The 13,203-nt window shown below is 58.5% G+C and overlaps 2 non-coding genes across 2 annotated transcripts; one reads left to right on the forward strand and one right to left on the reverse strand.

Annotated features, from left to right (window-relative positions):
• Positions 1-7,670: 7,670 nt before the first annotated feature.
• On the reverse strand, positions 7,671-7,741 carry TRNAG-GCC (transfer RNA glycine (anticodon GCC)). The gene has a single exon. It is a non-coding gene; the product is annotated as a tRNA-Gly (tRNA).
• A 752-nt stretch (positions 7,742-8,493) lies between these two features.
• Positions 8,494-8,564, forward strand: TRNAG-GCC (transfer RNA glycine (anticodon GCC)). The gene has a single exon. It is a non-coding gene; the product is annotated as a tRNA-Gly (tRNA).
• Positions 8,565-13,203: the final 4,639 nt, after the last annotated feature.

Here is a 13,203-nt window from a genome sequence, read left to right on the forward strand (position 1 = left end):
GAAAGCTGAGGTAGTCATAGTCCCATTTTTGCATCCTCCTTCACACTTGAGGTTAGCTGGGATCAGATCTGTGATAAGATTGTTAACAAGGAAACAAGGGAGCAGGCCAGAACCAGGAAAGAAAAGGTTAAATAATATCAGAGAAGTTAGACAAGAGGTGAAGAAATTCACCCACAAGTGCTTAGGGAACTGTGAAACATTTCAATCTGTTAAGATCTAGAGGTCTTTTGCAAGAGCATGGAAGAGGGGTGGGGGGTAACATGTCGGAGGATCGTCTATTTTTAAAAAGGCGAAGCGGGTAAATTCAGACCAGATCTTAAGATTTTTGGTTCTCAGAGATACTAGATGCTCTGTTTCTGCCTTCTCCTTGATAGGAACGAACGATTAAGCAAGTGTAGGAGCGCCTACCAGACGATAAGGTGCTACTAAATGCAATGTCCCCCCAAACTTGTATTTGCCACCTCCATATGGAGAGCGGTTCAGTCCCCTCCTGTATGTTGATGTCCAGCGGCCATACCTGCAGCCAGGGATGTCTCTTCCCAGCTTCCACGAGAGCTGCTGCCTGATGTGGTCCCCGGGCTCCCCACCCCGGCGACAGCGTTTGCTGGGCGCGGGTGCTGTGCAGGTGGGTCCTCCCAGGTGTTATCCAGCTGTGCAGAGCTCCAGCGTGTGCTCAGCACCCTTCAGAGCAGGCCTGCAGCAATGGAGCGGTGCATTAGCCCTGGCCTGGACACAGACCGGTGTGGCAGGCAGGCTCGGGGGAGCGCGAGGAGGTGCAATTTTGGGCACACGCTGCCAAGGACAAATGAGGGCTGCGGAGCTCAGACACTGTCCAGCTCCTGGGAAAAGAGAAACTCCCGCTCCTGCAATTTTCCAGCCCAGAGAGGGGCCAAACGAGAAACATTTAACAGCTTTCCTCCTCGTCCTCCCTGACCAAGAGAGGCAGGAGGAGAGATGCAGCCTGACGCGCGACCAGCCGGCTCCGCAGTCAGGCACAAAATGGTCAGAGAAGGAAAAGGGAGGAGGGATTTGAGCACACATAGATGGCACGAGAAAGAGAAGGGGCAAAGTCAGCACGGAAGAGAGAAAGCTGTAGAGATTTAGGGAGAGAAGAACAGAAAGAGAGAGATGGAGGGAAGTGGAGGAGAGAAAGAGAACGAAGAAGAGGAGAGACCAGAAGAGGTGGCAGAAAGGCAAGAAGCTGGGGGAGAAAAATAGCTCAGGCTAAAGACGCCACCGACTACCTTAGCTGCAGGGAAAACAGCAGTTAATTAGTTGGGTGATCAATCATATTTCTGCTGACGAGTTCATTTGACCTTAATACCTATGAAGTTCTTCGAGCCACAAAAAAGAGGTTTATGCCTTGTTTTTCCCAGGAATTGCCCGGTTCATGCACCTTCCTATCCGGCAATGCAGTCAGTTCTCGTTCAAGGGAGCAGGCGACCTGTTCTTATTTCTCAGGAAAGGGAGGCTATCATGATATTTCTTTAAAAGCAAAGTAGCACGTGGCAAGTAACCTGCAAAGACCCTGAGAAAAGCTTCCTGTCCTTAGCGCTGATGAGAGTCTGTAGGGGATGCAGGAGCAATACCGGCCGGCCGCCCTGCTAGGAGGAATTCCTGTGCCACCCATCCAAGACAGCTTTCCGCAACACTCAGGTGGAAAGCAATGCATCGGCTCGGACTTTTCCCCGCAAGGAGACAGGCAGCTTGTCCCAGTCGAGAAAAGGAAAGCAGGCGTGGGCACGAATCACGGGAAACCCCCCCAGCTGCTGGTGCCTCCCGAGCACGGCGCCCCACCAAGCAGCGGCCCAGCAGCGTTGTGAGCCTGGGAAGCCCCTGGAGTGGATGCGCTGGGGTGTTTCCCCGTGAACGGCTGTCCATATGACAGCCCTGAGCCGGCTCCAGGAGGGGAAGGGACAAAACGGACATTCCTGTCCGAGGAAATAAATGAAGCGACTGTCCCAGGCAAGGGAACTGCTCTATCTCCTACCATTCAGTAGACCCTAAGAGAAGCAGAAGAAGCAGAGAGAAAAATGCCCTTAATCTCGTCTGTCAAGGGACTAATAAAAGAAATAGATGCTAACTTCAGTTAAGCAATATTTGGTCAAGGAGAGGGGAATTGCATCTTACAGGCATGGCGGAGGAAATGGAAAACTGCTGCTAAAAGCAGGTGCAAAGGTCCCCTCAAAGCAATTCCTTGGGTTGTCACTGACAAGCAGGCTGAAACGTGCCCAGCTGACAAACGACTGTGCAGCTAAAGCAGCATCTGCAAACCAATCCATCCTCAAATAACCTCGCTATGCTAATGACAGGGCTGGATTCCCCAGCGCCCTGCCTGCTGGGGGCACCCCAAGTGTCTGCTGAGGAGCGGACGTCTTTCAGCACCCGCCGCCGCGCCGGCCTTGCTTTGCGACCAGCACTGCAGTCCCGCTGGGCAGCTGCTGAGGCGCGCCAAAGCCCAGCTTGCCACACTCCACCCTGCAGTGGGGGCAGAGCCGCGGCCTGTCCACTGCCTTTTGGGTTTTTGCTTTGGTTTTTTCTGTATATAGGTTTTCTGGCTAATGATGGAGGCTGGGGAGTCCCTTCCGGCTCGAGGCACGCCAAGGGTTCATACTTGGACGCTGATTCTGAAGCGGCAGAGGAAGACCCGTCCCCGCATCCCTGAAGGGGCACGGCGTTGCCCCTGGCTGCGGTGACAAGGTCTCCTGGCCCTGCCGGGGACCTGGCGCCTCTCCGCGAGCAGCAGCGAGCTGGGCACAGCCAGCGCCGCCCGCGCAGTTCTCCGGCTGTTCCTGACGATGGAGGAAAACAGAAGACAGACCCGGTGGGTGTACGGGTCAGGACGGCGGCAGGGCTGGCAGCCGCCGGCCGGGTCACCCCATCCTCGGCCGCCTGGGTCTGACACCGGGGGGAGCTCCCGTCGGCCGCTTAAAGCCACGGCTCAGGAGGAGCCGCGCGGCAAGGGAAAGGCCCGGCCCAGAGCGGCCCTTTCCGCGGCACAGGCGACCTCGGGAGCCCAAGGGCCCCGCCGCGCTGGCACGGGCCGGCTGCGGGCGGCGGGACGGTCGCAGCCGCCTGCAGCCGCCGCGACAAGGGCCCAACCAGACGGCTTCGAAGCCGCGGGCTCGGAGACGAGGACGGCTCCTTCTGCGCTCCTTGAGCGCAGCCAACAGAGGCAGCGAACAGACGCAGCAGTTAGCGCAGCAGTTTGCGCAGAAGGGCGCCAGAAGGCAAAGAAGGTGCCTCTCCATTTTGCACAGTGGTGTGTCCTTCCCCGGGGCATGGCCGTGACACGCCGCAGAGCACGTTCCCCCGTGGCTGCTGGAGGTGCTGCATCGGCTGTGTCTGAGGCTTCAACGCAGACAGACCCTCCGACAGCAGATGCAGCTCTGCAGGTGTCAGGCTGCAGGCAGTGCCTGGGGCCTCTGCGTGGGGCCTGGGCTGACAGTCAGCTCTCCTGCGTGAGGTGTGCTGTGCTTGACCAGTTGCGTCACCAGATAAAGGAGCTACGGGAGGAGGTTAGTAGGCTGCGTAGCATCCGAGAGGATGAGCGGGAGATTGACAGGGCGTTCTCGGAGACTGTTCAGCTCCGGGAGTCCCCTGCCCCCACTGCAGCGGAGTTGTCGGAGGGCTCAGCACCGTGTGTAAAGGTGCATCATAACGCTGTTGAAGAGGGCTGGAAGCTGGTGACCTCTCGTAGAAGGAGAAAGGCTCTTGCTCCTCCTCAAGACTTACCCTTGAAGGACAAGTTTAGTGCCCTGCAAGCCGAGGAGAGGCTGGGCATGGCTCCAAGGGAGGCAACTGGCCGGGCAGACCCTGTGCCGTGCAGGAACCCCCGGAAGAAGCGGCGAGTGATTGTTGTGGGTGACTGCCTGCTGCAGGGGACAGAGGCACCTCTCTGCCGACCTGACCTCTTGCCCAGAGAGGTTTGCTGCCTGCCAGGGGCTCGAATAAGAGATGTCGTGGAAAGACTGCCAAGGCTTGTCCATGCATCGGACTACTACCCTCTGCTGATCTTCCATGTGGGTGCTAATGACGCAAAAGGCAAACTGGAAAGCATCAAACAGGACTTCAGAGCTCTGGGAACGGTGGTGAAGGGTCTGGGAGCCCGGGTCGTTTTCTCCTCAATCTTGCCTGTGAGGGGGAAGGATGGGAGGAGGAGTAGACGAGTTTTCCAAGTTAACAACTGGCTGCGCCGCTGGTGTTGGCAACAGGGCTTTGGTTTCTATGACCGTGGGACCCTGTTTGAAGATCAACAGCTGATGGGGAGCCACCTTAAGGATCCACCTTACCAAGCGGGGCACGTGCGTCTTTGCCAACAGATTGGCCAGCCTGGTAAGGAGGGCTTTAAACTAGGCAAGATGGGGGAAGGGGAGTGGTGTAGTGGCAGGAGAGTCAGTAAAACACCGCTCAAGTCAGGATGCCTCCAGCGGGTGCATACAGCCAGGGGAGACAGCATGCAACATGGCTATGGAGGATCCTCTTGCGCCTCTTCTGGGAAGCTTGCATGCTTGGCTGGCTCTCTGGAATGCCTGTATAGCAATGCACGCAGCATGGGGAATCAGCAGGAAGAGTTAGAGCTCTGTGTGCGGTCGCAGGGCCATGATCTCATTGCAGTGACAGAGACATGGTGGGATAGCTCACATGACTGGGATGCTGTCATGGATGGCTAGGTGCTTTTTAGGAAAGACAGGCCAGGAAGGCGAGGTGGTGGAGTTGCTCTTTATGGGAGGGAGCAACTAGAATGTATGGAGCTCTGCCTCGGGGTGGATGAAGAGCAAGTGGAGAGCCTGTGGGTAAGGATTAAAGGGCAGGGTAACATGGGTGACACGGTGGTGGGGGTTTACTACAGGCCACCTGACCAGGAGGAAGTCATCGATGAGGCCTTCTACCGACAGCTGGAAGTAGCCTCACGATCACGGGCCCTGGTTCTCATGGGAGACTTCAACCACCCTGACATCTGTTGGCAAGACAGCACAGCTAGGCACAAACAGTCAAAGAGGTTCCTGCAGAGGATTGATGATAATTTCTTGACTCAGGTGGTGGAGACGCCAACGAGGAGAGGTGCAATGCTAGACCTTGTCCTAACGAACAAAGAAGGTCTAGTTGGAGAGGTGAAGGTTGGGGGCAGCCTTGGCTGCAGTGACCATGAGATGGTGGAGTTCAGGATCCTACGAGGAGGGAGCAGGGCAATGAGTAGGATTGCAACGCTGGACTTCAGGAGAGCTAACTTTGGCCTCTTGTGGGACCTACTTAGGGGAATCTCATGGGGTAGGGCCCTGGGGGGAAGAGGGGTCCAAGAAAGCTGGTTAATATTCAAGCATCACCTCCTCCAGGCTCAAGAGCAGTGCATCCCTCTGAGAAAGAAGTCGAGCAAAGCGGGCAGGAGACCTGCCTGGATGAGCAAGGAACTCCTGGCCAAACTCCAGCAGAAGAAGGAAGTACACAGAATGTGGAAAAGGGGACAGGCCACTTGGGGGGAATACAGGGACGTTGTCAGAGTGTGCAGGGATGCGACAAGGAAGGCTAAGGCCCAGTTGGAATTAAATCTGGCAAGGACAACAAGAAGGGGTTCTTCAAATACATCAATAGCAAAAGGAAGACTAGGGAACACGTGGGCCCGCTGCTGAATGGGGCGGGTGCCCTGGTGACGAAGGATACAGAGAAGGCAGAGTTATTGAATGCCTTCTTTGCTTCAGTCTTCACTGCTAAGGCCAGTCCTCAGGAATTCCAGACCTTGGAGACAAGAGAGGAAGTCTGGAGAAAGGAAGACTCTCCCTTGGTTGAAGAGGATCAGGTTAGAGATCTTTTGTCCAAACTTGACATCCATAAATCCACGGGCCCCGATGGGATGCACCCACGAGTGCTGAGGGAGCTGGCGGATGTTATCGCTAGGCCACTCTCCATCATCTTGGAAAGGTCCTGGAGATCAGGAGAGGTGCCTGAGGACTGGAAGAAAGCCAATGTCACCCCAGTCTTCCAAAAGGGCAAGAAGGAGGAGCCAGGAATCTACAGGCCTGTCAGCCTCACCTCCATCCCTGGCAAGGTGATGGAACAGCTCCTCCTGGAGGTCATCGCTAAGCATCTGAAGGACAAGAAGGTGATCAGGAGTAGTCAGCACGGATTCACCAAAGGGAAATCATGCTTGACCAATCTGATAGCCTTCTATGACGGAATGACTGGCTGGGTAGATGAGGAGAGAGCAGTGGATGTTGTCTACCTGGACTTCAGCAAGGCTTTTGACACTGTCTCCCATCACATCCTTCTAGGTAAGCTCAGGAAGTGTGGGCTAGACGAGTGGACAGTGAGGTGGCTTGAGAACTGGCTGGATGGCCAAGCTCAGAGGGTTGTGGTGAATGGCGCAGAGTCAAGTTGGAGGCCTGTGGCTAGTGGTGTCCCCCAGGGGTCAGTCCTGGGTCCAGTCTTGTTCAAGGCATTCCTCAGTGACCTGGAGGAAGGGACAGAGTGCACCCTCAGCAAGTTTGCTGATGATACTAAACTGGGGGGAGAGGCTAACACACCAGAAGACTGTGCTGCCATTCCGAGGGACCTGGACAGGCTGGAGAGGTGGGCGGAGAGGAACCTCCTGAAGTTCAACAAAGGCAAGTGCAAGGTCCTGCACCTAGGCAGGAATAATCCCATGCAGCAGTACAGGCTGGGGGTTGACCTGCTGGAAAGTAGCTCTGCAGAGGAGGACCTGGGAGTGCTGGTGGACAACAAGTTAAACATGAGCCAGCAGTGTGCCCTTGTGGCCAAGAAGGCCAATGGGATCCTGGGGTGCATTAGGCGGAGTGTTGCCAGCAGGTCGAGGGAGGTGATCCTGCCCCTCTCCTCAGCCCTGGGGAGGCCTCCCCTGGAGTACTGTGTCCAGTTCTGGGCTCCCCAGTACAAGAGAGACATGGCACTCCTGGAGAGAGTCCAGCGGAGGGCTACCAAGATGATTAGAGGGCTGGAGCACCTCTCCTAGGAAGAAAGACTGCAAGAGCTGGGCCTGTTGAGCCTGGAGAAGAGAAGATTGAGAGGGGATCTCATCAACGTGTACAAGTATCTGAAGGGGGAGTGTCAAGAGGATGAGGCCAGTCTCTTCTCTGTGGTGCCCAGCAACAGGACAAGAGGCAATGGGCAGAAACTGAACCACAGGAAGTTCCATCTGAACCTGAGAAAAATCTTCTTGACTGTGAGGGTGACAGAGCACTGGAACAGGTTGCCCAGAGAGGTGGTGGAGTCTCCTTCCTTGGAGATATTCAAAACCCGTCTGGATGCGATCCTGGGAAATATGCTCTAGGTGACCCTGCTTGAGCAGGGAGGGTGGACTAGATGATCTCCAGAGGTCCCTTCCAACCTCAACGATTCTGTGATTCTGTGATTCTGCTGCCTGCGACGCCGCTGCCGCAGGGAGGTGCTCAGGAGGCTCCAGAGTTCCTGTGCTGCCTCGTGGCCCGGGCAGAGCCCCCCGCCGGCCCGAGACGGGGCACCAGCGGCCAGGCACCCGCCGGAGCACCACGAGCCACCGCTGCCGGCCCCTAAAGGCAGCCGCCGGCGGGGGCAGCGGTGGTGGCGGCGGCAGCCCCAGCGGGGCCCGGCCCGGGCAGGCGGCGGCCGCGGGGGCTGCAGCAGGCAGCGGCGGCGGCAGGGCCGGGGCAGGAGCCGCGGGGCAGAAAAGCAGGGGCTGCATTGGCCGGGAATCGAACCCGGGTCTCCCGCGTGGCGGGCGAGAATTCTCCCCCTGAACCACCAATGCCACGGCCGGGGCTCCCCCGCGGCCCCACCGCCCCCCGCAGCGCCCCCGCCGGCACCTCCGCGGCCCCCGCCCGGCCGGGGCCCGGCCGCCCCCGCAGGCAGCTGCCTTTTGGGGCTGGCAGCGGTGCTTGGCCGCAGTTGTGGCTGCTGCGGGAGAGCCCAAAGCGCCGAGGGCCTTGGTGTTCGCAGGGGCGCGCGAGCTTGGCCAGGGCCCTCGTGATGCCCTGTTAACTCTGGAGCCTAACGAGAACGCCCTGAAGTGCCACGATGCCTCAGGTAGCCAAGCTGGCGCTCTCGTGGCTTGCGCCCCCGGAATCAGAGCAGGCTGCTCGGCTCCTTCCCTTGGGGGCTGCCCGCCAGCGGTGGCCAGCCCCGCGGCTGCCAGGCTCCCCGCGCCAGCGCCGCCAGGGCCCGTGGCACCCCGGGGTCGACTTTGTGACAGACGCTGCAGTTCTGGGTCAGGCCTTTTCCTGGCCTTGCTTCTTGTCTTGCTCAGCGCCCCGGGCGCAGCAGGAGAGGCGAAGCCCCGGCTGCAGCGGCTGCCGCGGGAGGGCAGGGCAGGACCTGGCCCGGGCGCCGCGGCCTGGAGGCGCTGGAGTCGCTCGCCCCGGGGCGCGCGGGGCGCCCGCATCTGCGCCGGGGCCGCGGCCAAGTGCCGGCAGGGAGGGCAGCCGGGCCCCGGCCCTGCGCGGGGACAGCAGCCGGCAGCCAGGGGTGCGGGGGCGGCGGGGCCGCGGGGGAGCCCCGGCCGCGGCATTGGTGGTTCAGGGGGAGAATTCTCGCCCGCCACGCGGGAGACCCGGGTTCGATTCCCGGCCAATGCAGCCCCTGCTTTTCTGCCCCGCGGCTCCTGCCCCGGCCCTGCCGCCGCCGCTGCCTGCTGCAGCCCCCGCGGCCGCCGCCTGCCCGGGCCGGGCCCCGCTGGGGCTGCCGCCGCCACCACCGCTGCCCCCGCCGGCGGCTGCCTTTAGGGGCCGGCAGCGGAGGCAGGGAGTCCCTGTCCCCCCCCCGCTCCCAACACCCCTACCGCCCCGTCCCGCCCCATCCTCGACCACCTGGGTCTCACGCCGGGAGGAGGCAGAAGGCCCGTTCGACCGCGGCCGCGACGGCGGGGTCTGCGCCCGGCTCTCCGCCAGCAGCCTGGGAGGGAGCAGCAGCGCAAACGCAGCCCCGGGGGCACCGGACGGCCCCTCGCCCCGGCCGCTTCCAGCCGCGGAAAATGTATGGTTTTCAGTATCACTATTTCCAGTTATGTACTGATGATGGAAACCCATCTGCCCTGGAGGAATTGCCACAGAGCAATGAAGACTTTTTGGTTCCCCCTTCAGTCCAGTTTCAGATCAACTACCACTTAGAGATCCCCGAAGCAACGGAAGTGGAGCCCATGGACACTCGTCCCCAAGGCTGGGGTTCCATGACCAGAGAGAGACAGCCACACGGAAGGGCTACAGAAAGGGAAAAACTGGGAAGAAAACAAATATTCGTGGGGAGCAACCATGAAAAAGACATTAGCTCCTTCTGGCCATCCATGGGACCTGGGGAAGAGGATTCCTGGGAGGGTGCCCCAACCTGGAAAGAGAAGGCATAAATTAAAAGTTGAAGGAGAAGTGCAGCCAAAATCTCAACAGCAGGTTCTGAAGGTGCTGGAAGAGCAACTGTGGTTAGAAATGCTCAATATACTTTCTCCAGATGGTCTGGAGAAAGCTGAGGTAGTCATAGTCCCATTTTTGCATCCTCCTTCACACTTGAGGTTAGCTGGGATCAGATCTGTGATAAGATTGTTAACAAGGAAACAAGGGAGCAGGCCAGAACCAGGAAAGAAAAGGTTAAATAATATCAGAGAAGTTAGACAAGAGGTGAAGAAATTCACCCACAAGTGCTTAGGGAACTGTGAAACATTTCAATCTGTTAAGATCTAGAGGTCTTTTGCAAGAGCATGGAAGAGGGGTGGGGGGTAACATGTCGGAGGATCGTCTATTTTTAAAAAGGCGAAGCGGGTAAATTCAGACCAGATCTTAAGATTTTTGGTTCTCAGAGATACTAGATGCTCTGTTTCTGCCTTCTCCTTGATAGGAACGAACGATTAAGCAAGTGTAGGAGCGCCTACCAGACGATAAGGTGCTACTAAATGCAATGTCCCCCCAAACTTGTATTTGCCACCTCCATATGGAGAGCGGTTCAGTCCCCTCCTGTATGTTGATGTCCAGCGGCCATACCTGCAGCCAGGGATGTCTCTTCCCAGCTTCCACGAGAGCTGCTGCCTGATGTGGTCCCCGGGCTCCCCACCCCGGCGACAGCGTTTGCTGGGCGCGGGTGCTGTGCAGGTGGGTCCTCCCAGGTGTTATCCAGCTGTGCAGAGCTCCAGCGTGTGCTCAGCACCCTTCAGAGCAGGCCTGCAGCAATGGAGCGGTGCATTAGCCCTGGCCTGGACACAGACCGGTGTGGCAGGCAGGCTCGGGGGAGCGCGAGGAGGTGCAATTTTGGGCACACGCTGCCAAGGACAAATGAGGGCTGCGGAGCTCAGACACTGTCCAGCTCCTGGGAAAAGAGAAACTCCCGCTCCTGCAATTTTCCAGCCCAGAGAGGGGCCAAACGAGAAACATTTAACAGCTTTCCTCCTCGTCCTCCCTGACCAAGAGAGGCAGGAGGAGAGATGCAGCCTGACGCGCGACCAGCCGGCTCCGCAGTCAGGCACAAAATGGTCAGAGAAGGAAAAGGGAGGAGGGATTTGAGCACACATAGATGGCACGAGAAAGAGAAGGGGCAAAGTCAGCACGGAAGAGAGAAAGCTGTAGAGATTTAGGGAGAGAAGAACAGAAAGAGAGAGATGGAGGGAAGTGGAGGAGAGAAAGAGAACGAAGAAGAGGAGAGACCAGAAGAGGTGGCAGAAAGGCAAGAAGCTGGGGGAGAAAAATAGCTCAGGCTAAAGACGCCACCGACTACCTTAGCTGCAGGGAAAACAGCAGTTAATTAGTTGGGTGATCAATCATATTTCTGCTGACGAGTTCATTTGACCTTAATACCTATGAAGTTCTTCGAGCCACAAAAAAGAGGTTTATGCCTTGTTTTTCCCAGGAATTGCCCGGTTCATGCACCTTCCTATCCGGCAATGCAGTCAGTTCTCGTTCAAGGGAGCAGGCGACCTGTTCTTATTTCTCAGGAAAGGGAGGCTATCATGATATTTCTTTAAAAGCAAAGTAGCACGTGGCAAGTAACCTGCAAAGACCCTGAGAAAAGCTTCCTGTCCTTAGCGCTGATGAGAGTCTGTAGGGGATGCAGGAGCAATACCGGCCGGCCGCCCTGCTAGGAGGAATTCCTGTGCCACCCATCCAAGACAGCTTTCCGCAACACTCAGGTGGAAAGCAATGCATCGGCTCGGACTTTTCCCCGCAAGGAGACAGGCAGCTTGTCCCAGTCGAGAAAAGGAAAGCAGGCGTGGGCACGAATCACGGGAAACCCCCCCAGCTGCTGGTGCCTCCCGAGCACGGCGCCCCACCAAGCAGCGGCCCAGCAGCGTTGTGAGCCTGGGAAGCCCCTGGAGTGGATGCGCTGGGGTGTTTCCCCGTGAACGGCTGTCCATATGACAGCCCTGAGCCGGCTCCAGGAGGGGAAGGGACAAAACGGACATTCCTGTCCGAGGAAATAAATGAAGCGACTGTCCCAGGCAAGGGAACTGCTCTATCTCCTACCATTCAGTAGACCCTAAGAGAAGCAGAAGAAGCAGAGAGAAAAATGCCCTTAATCTCGTCTGTCAAGGGACTAATAAAAGAAATAGATGCTAACTTCAGTTAAGCAATATTTGGTCAAGGAGAGGGGAATTGCATCTTACAGGCATGGCGGAGGAAATGGAAAACTGCTGCTAAAAGCAGGTGCAAAGGTCCCCTCAAAGCAATTCCTTGGGTTGTCACTGACAAGCAGGCTGAAACGTGCCCAGCTGACAAACGACTGTGCAGCTAAAGCAGCATCTGCAAACCAATCCATCCTCAAATAACCTCGCTATGCTAATGACAGGGCTGGATTCCCCAGCGCCCTGCCTGCTGGGGGCACCCCAAGTGTCTGCTGAGGAGCGGACGTCTTTCAGCACCCGCCGCCGCGCCGGCCTTGCTTTGCGACCAGCACTGCAGTCCCGCTGGGCAGCTGCTGAGGCGCGCCAAAGCCCAGCTTGCCACACTCCACCCTGCAGTGGGGGCAGAGCCGCGGCCTGTCCACTGCCTTTTGGGTTTTTGCTTTGGTTTTTTCTGTATATAGGTTTTCTGGCTAATGATGGAGGCTGGGGAGTCCCTTCCGGCTCGAGGCACGCCAAGGGTTCATACTTGGACGCTGATTCTGAAGCGGCAGAGGAAGACCCGTCCCCGCATCCCTGAAGGGGCACGGCGTTGCCCCTGGCTGCGGTGACAAGGTCTCCTGGCCCTGCCGGGGACCTGGCGCCTCTCCGCGAGCAGCAGCGAGCTGGGCACAGCCAGCGCCGCCCACGCAGTTCTCCGGCTGTTCCTGACGATGGAGGAAAACAGAAGACAGACCCGGTGGGTGTACGGGTCAGGACGGCGGCAGGGCTGGCAGCCGCCGGCCGGGTCACCCCATCCTCGGCCGCCTGGGTCTGACACCGGGGGGAGCTCCCGTCGGCCGCTTAAAGCCACGGCTCAGGAGGAGCCGCGCGGCAAGGGAAAGGCCCGGCCCAGAGCGGCCCTTTCCGCGGCACAGGCGACCTCGGGAGCCCAAGGGCCCCGCCGCGCTGGCACGGGCCGGCTGCGGGCGGCGGGACGGTCGCAGCCGCCTGCAGCCGCCGCGACAAGGGCCCAACCAGACGGCTTCGAAGCCGCGGGCTCGGAGACGAGGACGGCTCCTTCTGCGCTCCTTGAGCGCAGCCAACAGAGGCAGCGAACAGACGCAGCAGTTAGCGCAGCAGTTTGCGCAGAAGGGCGCCAGAAGGCAAAGAAGGTGCCTCTCCATTTTGCACAGTGGTGTGTCCTTCCCCGGGGCATGGCCGTGACACGCCGCAGAGCACGTTCCCCCGTGGCTGCTGGAGGTGCTGCATCGGCTGTGTCTGAGGCTTCAACGCAGACAGACCCTCCGACAGCAGATGCAGCTCTGCAGGTGTCAGGCTGCAGGCAGTGCCTGGGGCCTCTGCGTGGGGCCTGGGCTGACAGTCAGCTCTCCTGCGTGAGGTGTGCTGTGCTTGACCAGTTGCGTCACCAGATAAAGGAGCTACGGGAGGAGGTTAGTAGGCTGCGTAGCATCCGAGAGGATGAGCGGGAGATTGACAGGGCGTTCTCGGAGACTGTTCAGCTCCGGGAGTCCCCTGCCCCCACTGCAGCGGAGTTGTCGGAGGGCTCAGCACCGTGTGTAAAGGTGCATCATAACGCTGTTGAAGAGGGCTGGAAGCTGGTGACCTCTCGTAGAAGGAGAAAGGCTCTTGCTCCTCCTCAAGACTTACCCTTGAAGGACAAGTTTAGTGCCCTGCAA

This window comes from Struthio camelus, chromosome 10, assembly GCF_040807025.1.
Source record: "Struthio camelus isolate bStrCam1 chromosome 10, bStrCam1.hap1, whole genome shotgun sequence".
In the NCBI taxonomy this organism is placed as follows: domain Eukaryota; kingdom Metazoa; phylum Chordata; class Aves; order Struthioniformes; family Struthionidae; genus Struthio; species Struthio camelus.